Here is a 12,916-nt window from a genome sequence, read left to right as displayed (position 1 = left end):
ACGTGTAAATTTGACACCCTTTTCTTGGTGGGACGTAAATTTGGGTGGTTGTTTGTGAAGTGAAAGTTAGAGGTGAGATTCAGAATTTTGGACGAAAATTTATCAAATAACCATACAAATATTCATAAAATGCTTTTGAGACAAGCTTGTCCCTATTGGCACCCTTGCTGATTTCAAAAACAGGTGGGACAAGCTTGTCCCTTTGAAGAAAATCTGCCAAAAATCTATAAATCTTCTTAAAATGCTTTTGAGACAAGCTTGCCTCTATTGGCACCCTTGCTGATTTCTGAAACAGGTGGGACAAGCTTGCCCCTTTGAAGAAAATTTGCCAAAAAATCTATAAGTCTTCTTAAAATGCTTTTGGGACAAGCTTGTCTCTATTGGCACATTGTTAAAAAATGAGTAATAACTTGCAGATTTCAAAAACAGGTGGGACAAGCTTGTCTCTTTGAAGAAAATCTGCCAAAAAATCTATAAGTGTTCTAAAATTGCTTTTGAGACAAGCTTGTCTCTATTGGCACCCTGCTCAAAAACGTGTAATAACTAGCTGATTTCAAAAACAGGTGGGACAAGCTTATCTCTTTGAAGAAAATCTGCCAAAAAATCTATCAATCTTCTTAAAATGCTTTTGAGACAAGCTTGTCCCTATTGGCACCCTGCTTAAAAACGTGTAATAACTTGCTGATTTCAAAAACAGGTGGGACAAGCTTGTCCCTTTGAAGAAAATCTGCCAAAAAATCTATAAGTCTTCTTAAAATGTTTTTGAGACAAGCTTGTCTCTATTGGTACCCTTACTGATTTCTGAAACAGGTGGGACAAGCTCGTCCATTTTGAAGAAAATTTGCCAAAAATCTATAAGTCTTCTTAAAATGCTCTTGAGACAAGCTTGTCACTATTGGCACCCTGCTAAAAAACGAGTGATAACTTGCTGATTTCTAAAACATATGAAACAAGCTTGCCCCTTTGAAGAAAATTTTCCAAAAAATCTTTAAGTCTTCTAAAAATGCTTTTGAGACAAGCTTGCCTCTATTGGCACCCTTGCTTAAAAACGAATAATGAATTGCTGATTTCTAGAACAGGTGGGACAAATTTGTCCCTTTGAAGAAAATCTGTCAGAAAATCATACAATTTCTCCTAAAATGCTTTTGAGACAAGCTTGTCTCTATTGGCACCCTGCCTACAAACATGTAAAATTCTATTGATTCCTTTGGGTAGGGAGACTATTTCAATAGTTTCTGGGACAAATTTGGCAAAATAGTTATAAAACAAGCATGTTTGCACTTAAAAAGCACAGGGTTTAATAACAAAGTTTTCAAAATAAGCAAAATAAGCAAATCGACAAGAATAATGCTCAACCAAGTGAGACAAGGATGTCTTATTGGCCAAAATAATTCAAATTTTCTAATATAGAGCTGATTTGTCATGAGTAGTGAGACAAGATTGATTTTTTTGCAATATTTGGTATTTTACGATAGTTTTTGAGACAAGTGAGACAAACTGAACCATTTGGACAGAATGATTTTTTCGTTTCTTAAATCTTCATTTCAACGAATCTATCAAGCCGTGACTCAACAAAAGCACTGACCCCACTCGATTTCACCATCGAAACCCCAGCTACCTTGAGCAACCAACCTTTAAAGAGACACATCTCCACTCGACGCTTTGTCCCAACAATGACTCTCTACACAAAGAAGCGGAAAATCATTTTTCACTTCACCGGAAGAAAGCGATGCCTACACGTCATGGAGACAGCACCGATAAGATTCCGTAATTGCCAGGCAACGACCAGCCCCGTCGTCAGAGAAAAAGAAATATTTTTCATTTCCCGAGAAAAATCTCCTGGCCGTCGCCACACCACCGCCACCATGTCAGTTGTAATCATTTTCCCGGGAAAAACCTCGACGGCCACCGCGTGCGTTGATTGACTGGCGGCTCGTGATCTTTGCATTTTTTTCGTTTCTTGAAAGAATTCTTCCTGATTTTACTTTGAGCTGTGCACTTGTCAAAAGTGGGGTGAGGTGGGACAGACGTGAAATTATTTAGCAGGATTTTTTTGCTTTCCGTTTTTTTCTTTTTGGTTGGGTTCAAGTTACAGTGGCTTGTTAAAAGATTTTTGAAGGTTTCGTTTTCGTAACGAAGGGGCGGGGTGGGACATCCACTTGGCAACCGGAAAATGTCGACAGCTGGAATGGAAGCGAGAATTGCGATAATGAGGGATGTGACGGAATGGGTGTGCGGGAAAGCGGGGTCTTTTCTTTGGAAAGATGTTTAAAGTTCGTCAAGATGAGACGGGAATCGATTTTTGTTAAGTTTTTGTGAATTTTACCGAGCCCGAAATAAGTCGGCTGAAAACGTTCTGTCCATTTGACATTCTTGCTGTCCATGTGACCAATTTTGTCTTACCAAGAAAGATCACCATTTTAAAATCAGTTCTGAATGATATTTTTTAATTTTTTTTTTAATAATCGATGTTATTTTGCGAATATGCCCATGTGACCAATTTTGTCTCATCATGAAAAATAATCGCAATAATGAATGCTCTGTTGCAATAAAGTGTAAAATTTGAGTTTGTTTTGAATAGCTGGTCTGTTCAGCCCAGAACAAAAATGTTTTTTTAAATATGCTCATGTGACCAATTTTGTCTCATCATGAAAAATAATCGCAATAATTAGCGCTCTGTTATAATTAAGAGTAAAATTTTAGTGTGTCTTGAATAGCTGGTCCAATTAGCCAAAGAAAAAATTATTCGAATATGCCAATGTGACCAATTTTGTCTCATCATGAAAAATAATCGCAACAATGAGTGTTCTGTTGTAATAAATGTATTATTTGAGTGTGTCTTGAATAGCTGGTCTGATTAGACCAGTAAAAAATGTTTTTTTTTCGAACATGCCCATGTGACCAATTTTTTCTCACCATGAAAAATAATCGCAATAATGAGTGCTCTGTTGTAATCAAGTGTAAAATTTTAGTGTGTCTTGAAAAGCTGGTCAGATCAAACCAGTGAAAAAATGTTTATTTTGCGATTATGCCCATGTGACCAATTTTGTCCCATCATGAAAAATAATCACAATGTAATCATGAAAAATAATCGCAACAATGAGTGCTCTGTTGTAATCAAAAGTAAAATTTTAGTGTGTCTTGAAAATCTGGTCAGATCAGACCAATAAAAATGTTTATTTTGCGATTATGCCCATATGACCAATTTTGTCCCATCATGAAAAATAACCATAATGTTGTAATAAAGTGTAAAATTTCAGTGTTTACCTGGTCCAATCAAACCAGTAAAAAATGTTCTTCTCGAATATGCCCATGCGACCAATTTTGTCTCATCATGAATAATAATCGCAACAATAAGTGCTCTGTTGTAATAAAGTGTATATCTTTAATATGGCTTGAATAGCTGGTCCAATCAGATCAAAAGAAATTGTTTTTTTTGGATATGCCCATATGACCAATTTTGTCTCATCATGAAAGATAACCGCTATAATGAGTGTTCTGTTGTAATAAAGTGTAAAATTTAAGTACATCTTGAATAGCTGGTTAGATCAGACCTGTTAAATTTTTTTGAATATGCCAATGTGACCAATTTTGTCTCATCATAAAAAATAATCACGAAAATGAGTGCTTCATTGTAATAAAGTGTAAAAATTTAGTGTGTCCTGTATAGCTGATCAGATCAGACCAGTAAAAATGTGTTTTTTTAAATATGCCAATGTGACCAATTTTGTCCACCCTAAAAAAAATCGCAATAATGAGTGCTCTGTTGGAATAAAGTGTAAAATTTTGTGTGTTCTGAATAGACCAGTAAAAAAGGTTTTTTTTAAATATGCCCATGTGACCAATTTTGTCTCATCATGAAAGATAATCACAATAATCAGTGAACTGCTGAAATAAAGTGTATAATTTTAGTATTTCTTGAATAGCTGGTCCATTCAGCCCAGTATAAACATGTGTTTTTCGAATATGCCCATGTGACCAATTTTGTCTCATTGTAAAAAGGATCCGACAAACTCTTCAAAGAAATCGACAACAGGTAGAAAAAGTAAGATTTCAACTCAAAGGACATCACTAAGCGAAAAAAGAAGAATGATTTGAATCTCCTCTTCCCCTTTCCAACCAGGATGATGAAACGCACTCAAATTTTCCGGGTTAGTCGATGTGTGAATAATTCAGAGTGCCCGGGATTAGTTTCTAACAAGCACACAACACATCGCTCTCTCTCGTGTGACGACCCCCATTTTCCATTTCCCGGGCTTTCTTTCCACATTTTGGGGTTGGCAGTCGGGACGAACCCTGATGGGTATTCCTTTTGAAGGTTGATTTTAATATGTGTAATTTGTATATCGTACTTTTGCTGCCGGTTGGAAGAATGTGAAATGTGTTTTATTTTTCCCCTTTTTCGGGGTGAAAGGGTTTTCTCCACGACTTCAAAGCCAGTGGTGGGGGTTTGGAAACTTTGTCTGCGTTTCTTGGGTGAAAAGGAAAACTTGTTACTGCAGAGATCTTTGGAGAGGATCTTGAGGTAATACATCTCACTAATCGTCGAGCGTCTTTTCTGAAATGAGAAAATCCCAAGCAGCTAACCTTGAGCTATGGCTTTAATTAAAAATCGCACAACCGCCAACTTATCAACGTCGCAACGCAGTTGTGAGGAGAAAGCGCCCGAATCGCCGCACACTAATAATTCCCGACGAGGAGATATTAATTATGTTTATTTGCGGATAAGAGCGCGCGCCCGGAGAGGAGTGCCTAAATTAAGGGGGTCCTCACCCTAAACATTTCTTCTTCTGTCGGAGGAAAAACTCAGGTAAAAATAAACAAAAACCCCGCTCCGGGTCGTGGCCCCGGAAGGGATCAACTTGTGTGTTATCCCGGTGCTGGCTGGTTAGAGGAAGATAAATTAGAAGATGTTTTATGAATTTTAATGAAAACGGTACGCGGATGGCCTCTTGTATCGCGCCCTAAGGGATCAGTAAGGATTTTAGGGGCGTAATGGAGAGGCCTTTTCCTGCAGCGTCATGCAGTGCAGCTCAAGTGGATGATTATCGTGGAAAGTTTCACCCTAATGGGTTGATTGAGATGCTTCTTGAAGGCTGAGGGAAATGTGTCCAAACGGCCTACTTTGTCTCTCTCTCGTTTTCTGTGAGTGTAGATGAGTTAATTTTGTTCTACTAAAAAGCATGGTGTCCAAGATGCTTTCGTTGTCTCATTATCGTTTTGAAAAAGTGATTATGTCCAAACGGCCTATCTTGTCTCACATACTTTTGGTTTAAATTTGTCTCTAGAGTTTTTTTTAAATTTCGCAGATTCAAAGTTACAAAAAATCAGACTTCTCTTTCAAAGCAAGATAAAATTTTCAAATCAGAATTTGAAATGGAGTAATCTAGATGTCCATCAGTCCTAACTTGTCTCACTTACCAATTTCTCAGCCAAATTAGAAGTCTTCCAGCAGTTTGATTAAAAATCCTAATCGGAAGGAGTTGATTTCAGCAAATCCAATCAAAACCATTACTCCCATCCAAGCGCCACTAGAAATTCGATACACCCTCGCGATTTTTTTAATTTATTCCTCCGTTCCGAAATGATTGACGCACACTCACAGCCGCTTTCTTTGACATCGACGCCAATATTGGCCCGTGATTTACGCGCACTTCCGGAGCAGACGGTTTCCTTCCAGCATTAAATCCACACCCCCGGTAGACTTCCGTCATCGTGATTTCTTCCAAAATTATCAAAGACGATTAATCGAATCATTTATTCACACTCACACAACCGTCGGGAAGAAGTGAACACTCTTGAATTGAAACTCCCGAAGAGGGATGGAAATTAATTAAAATTTCTGCCACCATCGCGGCGGCTGAGGCGTCGTCTTCCGGGGCCCATGTCTCAGCTTTTGACACTTGGTTTGGGGGGGACACGATGGAGAAAAGTAGTAATCCCTTTTGGGAGGCACAGAGGCTTTAAATTAATTTCGCAACTTGTTCATCAAATTTAATTTGACAGCCTTCAGCGGCAGGTTTCCAGGCGTAAAAGTGCGTTAAATATGGAAGGTGCTAAGCTTCCTGTTTGTTGACTAATTTGTTGGGAATAAATGAAGGAAAGCAAAATAGAACTTTAACAGAAAATTTTCAGATTATGTTGAGTTAATTTGTCCAAACGGTCATGTTTGTCTCACTCTCATTTTATGGGAGTTATGTTCTGTCAATTAACCTCCTCTATTTAGCATACAATCCAGAATGTCAAGATTGTCCCACTATAATTTATAAAATGCGATGATGTCCAAATGGTCCAGCTTGTCACACTTTACTTTTAAGAAATGTTTAGTTCTCATTAATCGTTTTAAAAATGATTTTTTGTCCAAATGGTCCAACTTGTCTCACTTTCTCTTTGAAAAGTGTTATGTTCTCATTAATTGATATTAAAATAAAATGATTCCAAATGGTCTACCTTGTCTCACTTCCTCTATAAGTGTGTTTTGATTTCATTATTGTTTGTAAAACGGAGATTTTGTCCAAGTGGTCCAACTTGTCTCACTTTCTCTTTGAAAAGTGTTATGTTCTCATTAATTGTTAACAAAATGAAATGTTGTCCAAATGGTCCATCTTGTCTCACTTCCTATTTGAAAAGTGTCATGTTCTCATTAATTGTTATTAAAATGAAATGCTGTCGAAATGGTCCAGCTTGTCTCACTTTCCTTTTGAGAAAGGTTTAGCTCTCATTAATCGTTTTAAAAATGATTTTTGTCCAAATGGTCCAACTTGTCTCACTTTCTCTTTGAAAAGTGTTATGTTCTCATTAATTGTTAACAAAATGAAATGTTGTCCAAATGGTCCAACTTGTCTCACTTCCTATTTGAAAAGTGTCATGTTCTCATTAATTGTTATTAAAATGAAATGTTGTCCAAATGGTCCATCTTGTCTCACTATCTCTATGAGTGTGTTTAGCACTCATTATTCAATGTAGAACGGAGATTTTGTCCAAATGGCCCAGATTGTCCCACCTCCTCTTTGAAAAATTCTATGTTCTCATTAATTGATTAATGTTGTCCAAATGGCTGAACTTGTCTCACTTCCTCTTTGCAAAGTGTCATGTTCTCATTAATTGTAATTAAAATGAAATGTTATCCAAATGGTCCATCATGTCTCACTTCCTCTAAGAGTGTGTTTAGCACTCATTATTGTTTGTAGAACGAAGATTTTGTCCAAATGGTCCAACTTGTCTCACTTCTTCTTTGAAAAATGTTATGTTCTCATTAATTGTTGTTTAAGTGAAATGTTGTTCAAATTGTCCAACTTGTCTCACTTCCTCTTTGAAAAGTGTTGAGCTCTCATTAGCTGATTATTGTTGTCCAAATGGCTCAACTTGTCCACTTCCTCTTTGAAAAGTGTCATATTCTCAATAATTGTTATTAAAATGAAATGTTGTCCAAATGATCCATCTTGGTCAATTCCTCTATGAATGTGTTTAGCCCTCATTAATCATTGTAAACAAGAGATTTAGTTCAAATGGTTCAGCTTGTCTCACTTCCTTGTTGAGAAATTTTCAGCTTTTATTGATCGTAATAAAAATTAAATGTTGTCCCAACTTGTCTCACATCCTCTTTGAAGTGTTATAAGCTCTCATTAGTCATTATAAACATAAAATTTGGTCCAAATGGTTCAGCTTGTCTCACCTCCCTTTTGAAAAATGATTAATCGCTATTAAAATGAATTTTGTCCAAATGGTCCAGCTTGTCTCACCTCGTCTTTAAAAAAGTATTAATTGTTCGTTTTTAAGTTGAAATGTTGAACAAATGGTCGAGCTTATCGCACTTCCTGTATAGAATGAGGTTAGCACTTAATTATCATTGCAAAATAGAGATTTTGCCCAAATGGTCCAACTTGTCTCTCTTCCTCTTTGAAACGGGTTAAGCTTTCATTATTTGTTATTAAAATGAAATGTTGTCCAAATGGTCCAACTTGTCTCACTTCCACTCTGAAAAGTGTTTAGCTTCCATAAATCATTTTAAAATGGAGATTATGTCCAATTGGTTCAGCTTGTCCCACCTTCTCTTTTCTAACTCATAAGATTTCACATGTTCTGGTAATTCATATTCGCAAAACTCGTCCCAAAAGAAGCCAGTCTTCCTTCACTCACGCTGACGTAATCCTTGCCAGCTTAAGCATTTTCGTTCCCGGGGCAAAGATTAATTTGATACGATTAAAAATTAATATGACGAGCTAATGTCGCTCAACATCGCACATGTGATCCTCATCACTCTTCTGCTTCTGCCCAAGAAAGAGTGACGTCTTTTGAGCTGTCTCAGCAACGGGAAAACGGATCCTTCAAGACATTTTTCTTGCCTTTTCTAAGCTCACATGTGTGTTGGTGTTTAAGAAAGCGGAGATCCTGATAGATTTGGGCATGTTTTGCTTTAATTAATTATTTAGCGTGAAGCTTTTCGCATTTCTCTCGAGACTGAATCTATTCGATGTCAGAGCCGGGACAGTTTTCACTTTCTTTTCACGCTCCATTAAATAGAGAAAATTACCAACCGAAAAAAAGGGAAAACTCTTTCAAGCGAAACGGATTGAATTTGGGGATTTTCCCATTTAAATTGCAAGTGAGTGCGAATTAAATCCAGCCCCGACAACAATCTAGTCTTAATTACATTTTTGTTCACTTTTTTTTCGTCTCAAAATTGGACAACGCGAAAAAAAATGCTGCAGCAATTGTTTCAAAAACCGTGAAGGGGGTAAAAAATTCCTTCACGATTTGGTCCCTGTGAGCAGCGACCCGAACGGGGTGAAGGAAAATTTATGGTGCAGCAATATGGAAGAAAAAAACGGCGGGAAAATCAAATCAACCGTTACAACCACCGTCAGTGATGTTGGAAAAAGGGAAAATTTAAGGAGAGAAGGAAAAAAGAAGCGTTCGAAAAGGGTTGATTTGAACTCTTTTTTCACTCTGTGATTGCTCTGTAATTGCTGGAGAAAATGCAATCTGTCTTTTGGAGCGGGTTTTATGGACTGTGTTTAAGTTATTGCTTTTAATTTTATGAAAAAATGTAAAGAAAACATTCCATGAAACACAACTATGAAATTTGCCCAAAAGTCAAAGTTTGTCTCACTGCAAAAAGTGATCGAGTTAAATTTTTATGTAAGTCAAAATAATATGTCCAAATGGTCATACTTGTCTCACCATCATGCTCTGAGAGTGTAGATTACTAAATTTACTTCTTCTTTACAGCACCATGTCCAAAATTCAAAGGTTGTCTCACTACAATTGTGAAATTTTGTGTATGCCCAAGTGGCACAGCTTGTCTCACTTATTTTTTGTTTACGCTTCTCTATTGATTAGTAATAAAATCTCTCTTCTAATAGAATGATTACGCTGGTTTTCAAAGACTAAAAGTAGATGTCCAAATGGTCAGATTTGTCTCACTCTCCATTTCTGGGAGTTTGAATTTTAAAAGCAAAATTCTTTTTTGTCCAAATGGTCCAACTTGTCCCAACATTTAAAACGCCTCAAATTTGAACTCTCAAATCGCTTCCAAGCATCAATTACGACCGAATCGCCCCATCGGCAATCGATCCTTCAACCAATCACCATAACAATTACACACTCCCCATGGCAAGTCACACACATTGTAGTCACAGCAACTCAATATAGTTGTCCCAAAACGTCGTCCCCATAGAGCACCGGTGGCCAATAAGTGTCATGTAAGAGGTCGGTCCCAGGTTGCCACCCCCTCTCGAGAAAGGGTCGGAGGAACGGATTTTCCAGACTAGTGCCAAATGCAACACGCGTTTGCAATTCCTTTCACGCGTTTACAAAGTATCGTCCTGATGGGCTCAAAGTCAACGGGACGGCCGGAGGCTCAAGGAAGCATGTGTGTTCATCAAAATCATGTGCGTACAGAGTCGAGAACTAGACGGGCTGGAGATTGGAATTTCTTCCTTTTGAGAGTGAAGGGAGGAGGGGGTCGTTCGCGGATGACGTTGTTTGGAAGAGCGTTCTGGGTTTTTCAGACTAATTTTTATTTTTTTGAGTCTTCGTGTGTTTTTGAGATATTTAGTGGAATTTTTAACAATTTAATGGTCTTTGACGGGCTTTGTGAGACTTTGTGAGTCTTTGTAAGATTTTGTGAGTCTTTGTGAGACTTTGTGGATCTTTGTGAGTTTTTGTGAGACTTTGGTGGAACCTTGTGAGGCTTTGGTGGAACCTTGTGAGACTTTGTGGGACTTGTGAGACTTTGTGAGTCTTTGTGAGATTTTGTGAGACTTTGTGAGATTTTGTGAGATTTTGTGAGTCTTTGTGAGATTTTGTGAGATTTTGTGAAACTTTCTGAGTCTTTGTGAGTCTTGGTGAGATTTTGTGAGTCTTTGTGAGTTTTTGTGAGTCTTTGTGAGACTTTTGTGGAACCTTGTGAGTCTTTGTGAGATTTAGGGCAGCGAATGACCAAGAAGGTTAAAGCTGCCTGAAATAAATGAATTAACAACAACAACATTGCGAGATTTTGTGTGGTTTTGTGAGTTTTTGTGAGACTTTTGTGGAACCTTGTGAGACTTTGTGGGACTTTGTGAGACATTGTGGGACTTTGTGAGTCTTTGTGAGATTTTGTGAGGTTTTGTGAGTTTTTGTGAGACTTTGTGAGTCTTTGTGAGATTTTATGAGTCTTTGTGAGACTTTGTGGGACTTTGTGAGACTTTGTGAGTCTTTGTGAGATTTTGTGAGACTTTGTGAGTCTGTGTGAGTTTTTGTGAGACTTTTGTGGAACCTTGTGAGTCTTTGTGAGATTTAGGGCAGCGAATGACCAAGAAGGTTAAAGCTGCCAGAAATAAATGAATTAACAACAACAACATTGTGAGATTTTGTGAGGTTTTGTGAGTTTTTGTGAGACTTTTGTGGAACCTTGTGAGACTTTGTGGGACTTTGTGAGACTTTGTGAGTCTTTGTGAGATTTTGTGAGACTTTGTGAGATTTTGTGAGGTTTTGTGAGTTTTTGTGAGACTTTGTGAGTCTTTGTGAGATTTAATGAGTCTTTGTGAGACTTTGTGGGATTTTGTGAGACTTTGTGAGTCTTTGTGAGATTTTGTGAGACTTTGTGAGACTTTGTGAGACGTTGTAAGTCTTTGTGAGATTTTGTGAGACTTTGTGATCTGTGTGAGTTTTTGTGAGTCTTTGTGAGACTTTTGTGGAACCTTGTGAGACTTTGTGGGACTTTGTGAGACTTTGTGAGTCTTTGTGAGATTTTGTGAGACTTTGTGAGATTTTGTGAGGTTTTGTGAGTTTTTGTGAGACTTTGTGAGTCTTTGTGAGATTTAATGAGTCTTTGTGAGACTTTGTGGGATTTTGTGAGACTTTGTGAGTCTTTGTGAGATTTTGTGAGACTTTGTGAGACTTTGTGAGACGTTGTAAGTCTTTGTGAGTTTTTGTGAGTCTTTGTGAGATTTTTGTGGAACCTTGTGAGTCTTTGTGAGATTTTGTGAGGTTTTGTGAGTTTTTGTGAGACTTTGTGAATCTTTGTGAGATTTTATGAGTCTTTGTGAGACTTTGTGGGACTTTGTGAGACTTTGTGAGTCTTTGTGAGATTTTGTGAGACTTTGTGAGTCTGTGTGAGTTTTTGAGAGTTTTTGTGAGACTTTTGTGGAACCTTGTGAGTCTTTGTGAGATTTAGGGCAGCGAATGACCAAGAAGGTTAAAGCTGCCAGAAATAAATGAATTAACAACAACAACATTGTGAGATTTTGTGAGGTTTTGTGAGGTTTTGTGAGTTTTTGTGAGACTTTTGTGGAACCTTGTGAGACTTTGTGGGACTTTGTGAGACTTTGTGAGCCTTTGTGAGATTTTGTGAGACTTTGTGGGACTTTGTGAGTCTTTGTGAGATTTTGTGAGGTTTTGTGAGTTTTTGTGAGACCTAGTGAGTCTTTGTGAGATTTTATGAGTCTTTGTGAGACTTTGTGTGATTTTGTGAGGTTATGTGAGTTAATTTTTCAAATAAAAAAGACAGCTCTTACGAACGACTCCCTTCTCAGCTCATGAACTTTCATGTCCCACATGCAATATGCCGTCCTGCAGAGCACAAATCAGCAAGGACTACCGAGTGACCAGTGCAAGGGACTCCCATGGAGATTACTGACCCGTGCATTTTGCGTGCATCAGATTCGGGGAGGGCCCCATGATTGCAGCCACAAATAACTTGTGCAAACGGGAAGCTCGGTAAATATGCTCAGTGGATTCAGGGGTTTTGTCCTACCAGAGGACGACGACGAGGATCATGATGATGGTTTCGTACCTTCCAAGAACCGAGAGATGCATGGTTCTCCGCACCAGCCAACCGGAACGTAATGAAGAGCCTGTGCTGCATCGAAAGGAGAGACTAAATCCCACTTGATTGAGATATCAGTTTAATGCGAATAATTTTACCATGTAATTAAATTAGATTGATTTTGATTAATGTGTAATTAATTCCGGGATTCTGCCTCCGAGGGAATAATCTCAAATTGAAAACAGAAGTGTGACCGAGGAGGTGTGGGGCAGGGGAAGGATTCGAAAGGATTATCAATCTTGTTGTGTTATTTGTCCGATGGGATTGGGGTTGGGAGTCTCGTTATCGTTGCAATTGCAGATGCAGCAGGCTGCACCCAGGTCAGGTTCTCATTCTCTATTGCTAATGAGCATACGAACTCTCCTCGAACCGGTTACGGTTCGGTGGGCACACACAAGCCTAATTGATTTCTGATGCTGCGTTGGGGAAGTCCTGATTGTGAGATTGGAATGACGGCGAAGCGGGGGGTTAGAGAATTCTAACGAGCAATTGTTGAATGTCCCCCTTTCTGGGCCATCGAAGAGTGATTGATGAGATTGTTGTTCTGGGCTGTTGGGGTTTTGATGAAGTTTGTATTGTTTTACTTTAATGCTTAAATTAACA

At 38.1% G+C, this 12,916-nt stretch overlaps 1 protein-coding gene across 1 annotated transcript in view; it reads left to right on the top strand.

Moving 5' to 3' along the window:
• Nucleotides 1–12,916, top strand: part of LOC120413272 (segmentation protein Runt) — a gene marked incomplete at its 5' end in the record, with an annotated part of 64,515 nt that overhangs the window by 7,474 nt on the left and 44,125 nt on the right. The window lies entirely within an intron of this gene.

This window comes from Culex pipiens, chromosome 1 (genome assembly GCF_016801865.2).
Source record: "Culex pipiens pallens isolate TS chromosome 1, TS_CPP_V2, whole genome shotgun sequence".
Classification (NCBI taxonomy): Eukaryota; Metazoa; Arthropoda; class Insecta; order Diptera; family Culicidae; genus Culex; species Culex pipiens.
The sequence above is the reverse complement of the archived record's forward strand: the minus strand, read 5'-3'. Positions and strand labels throughout refer to the sequence as shown.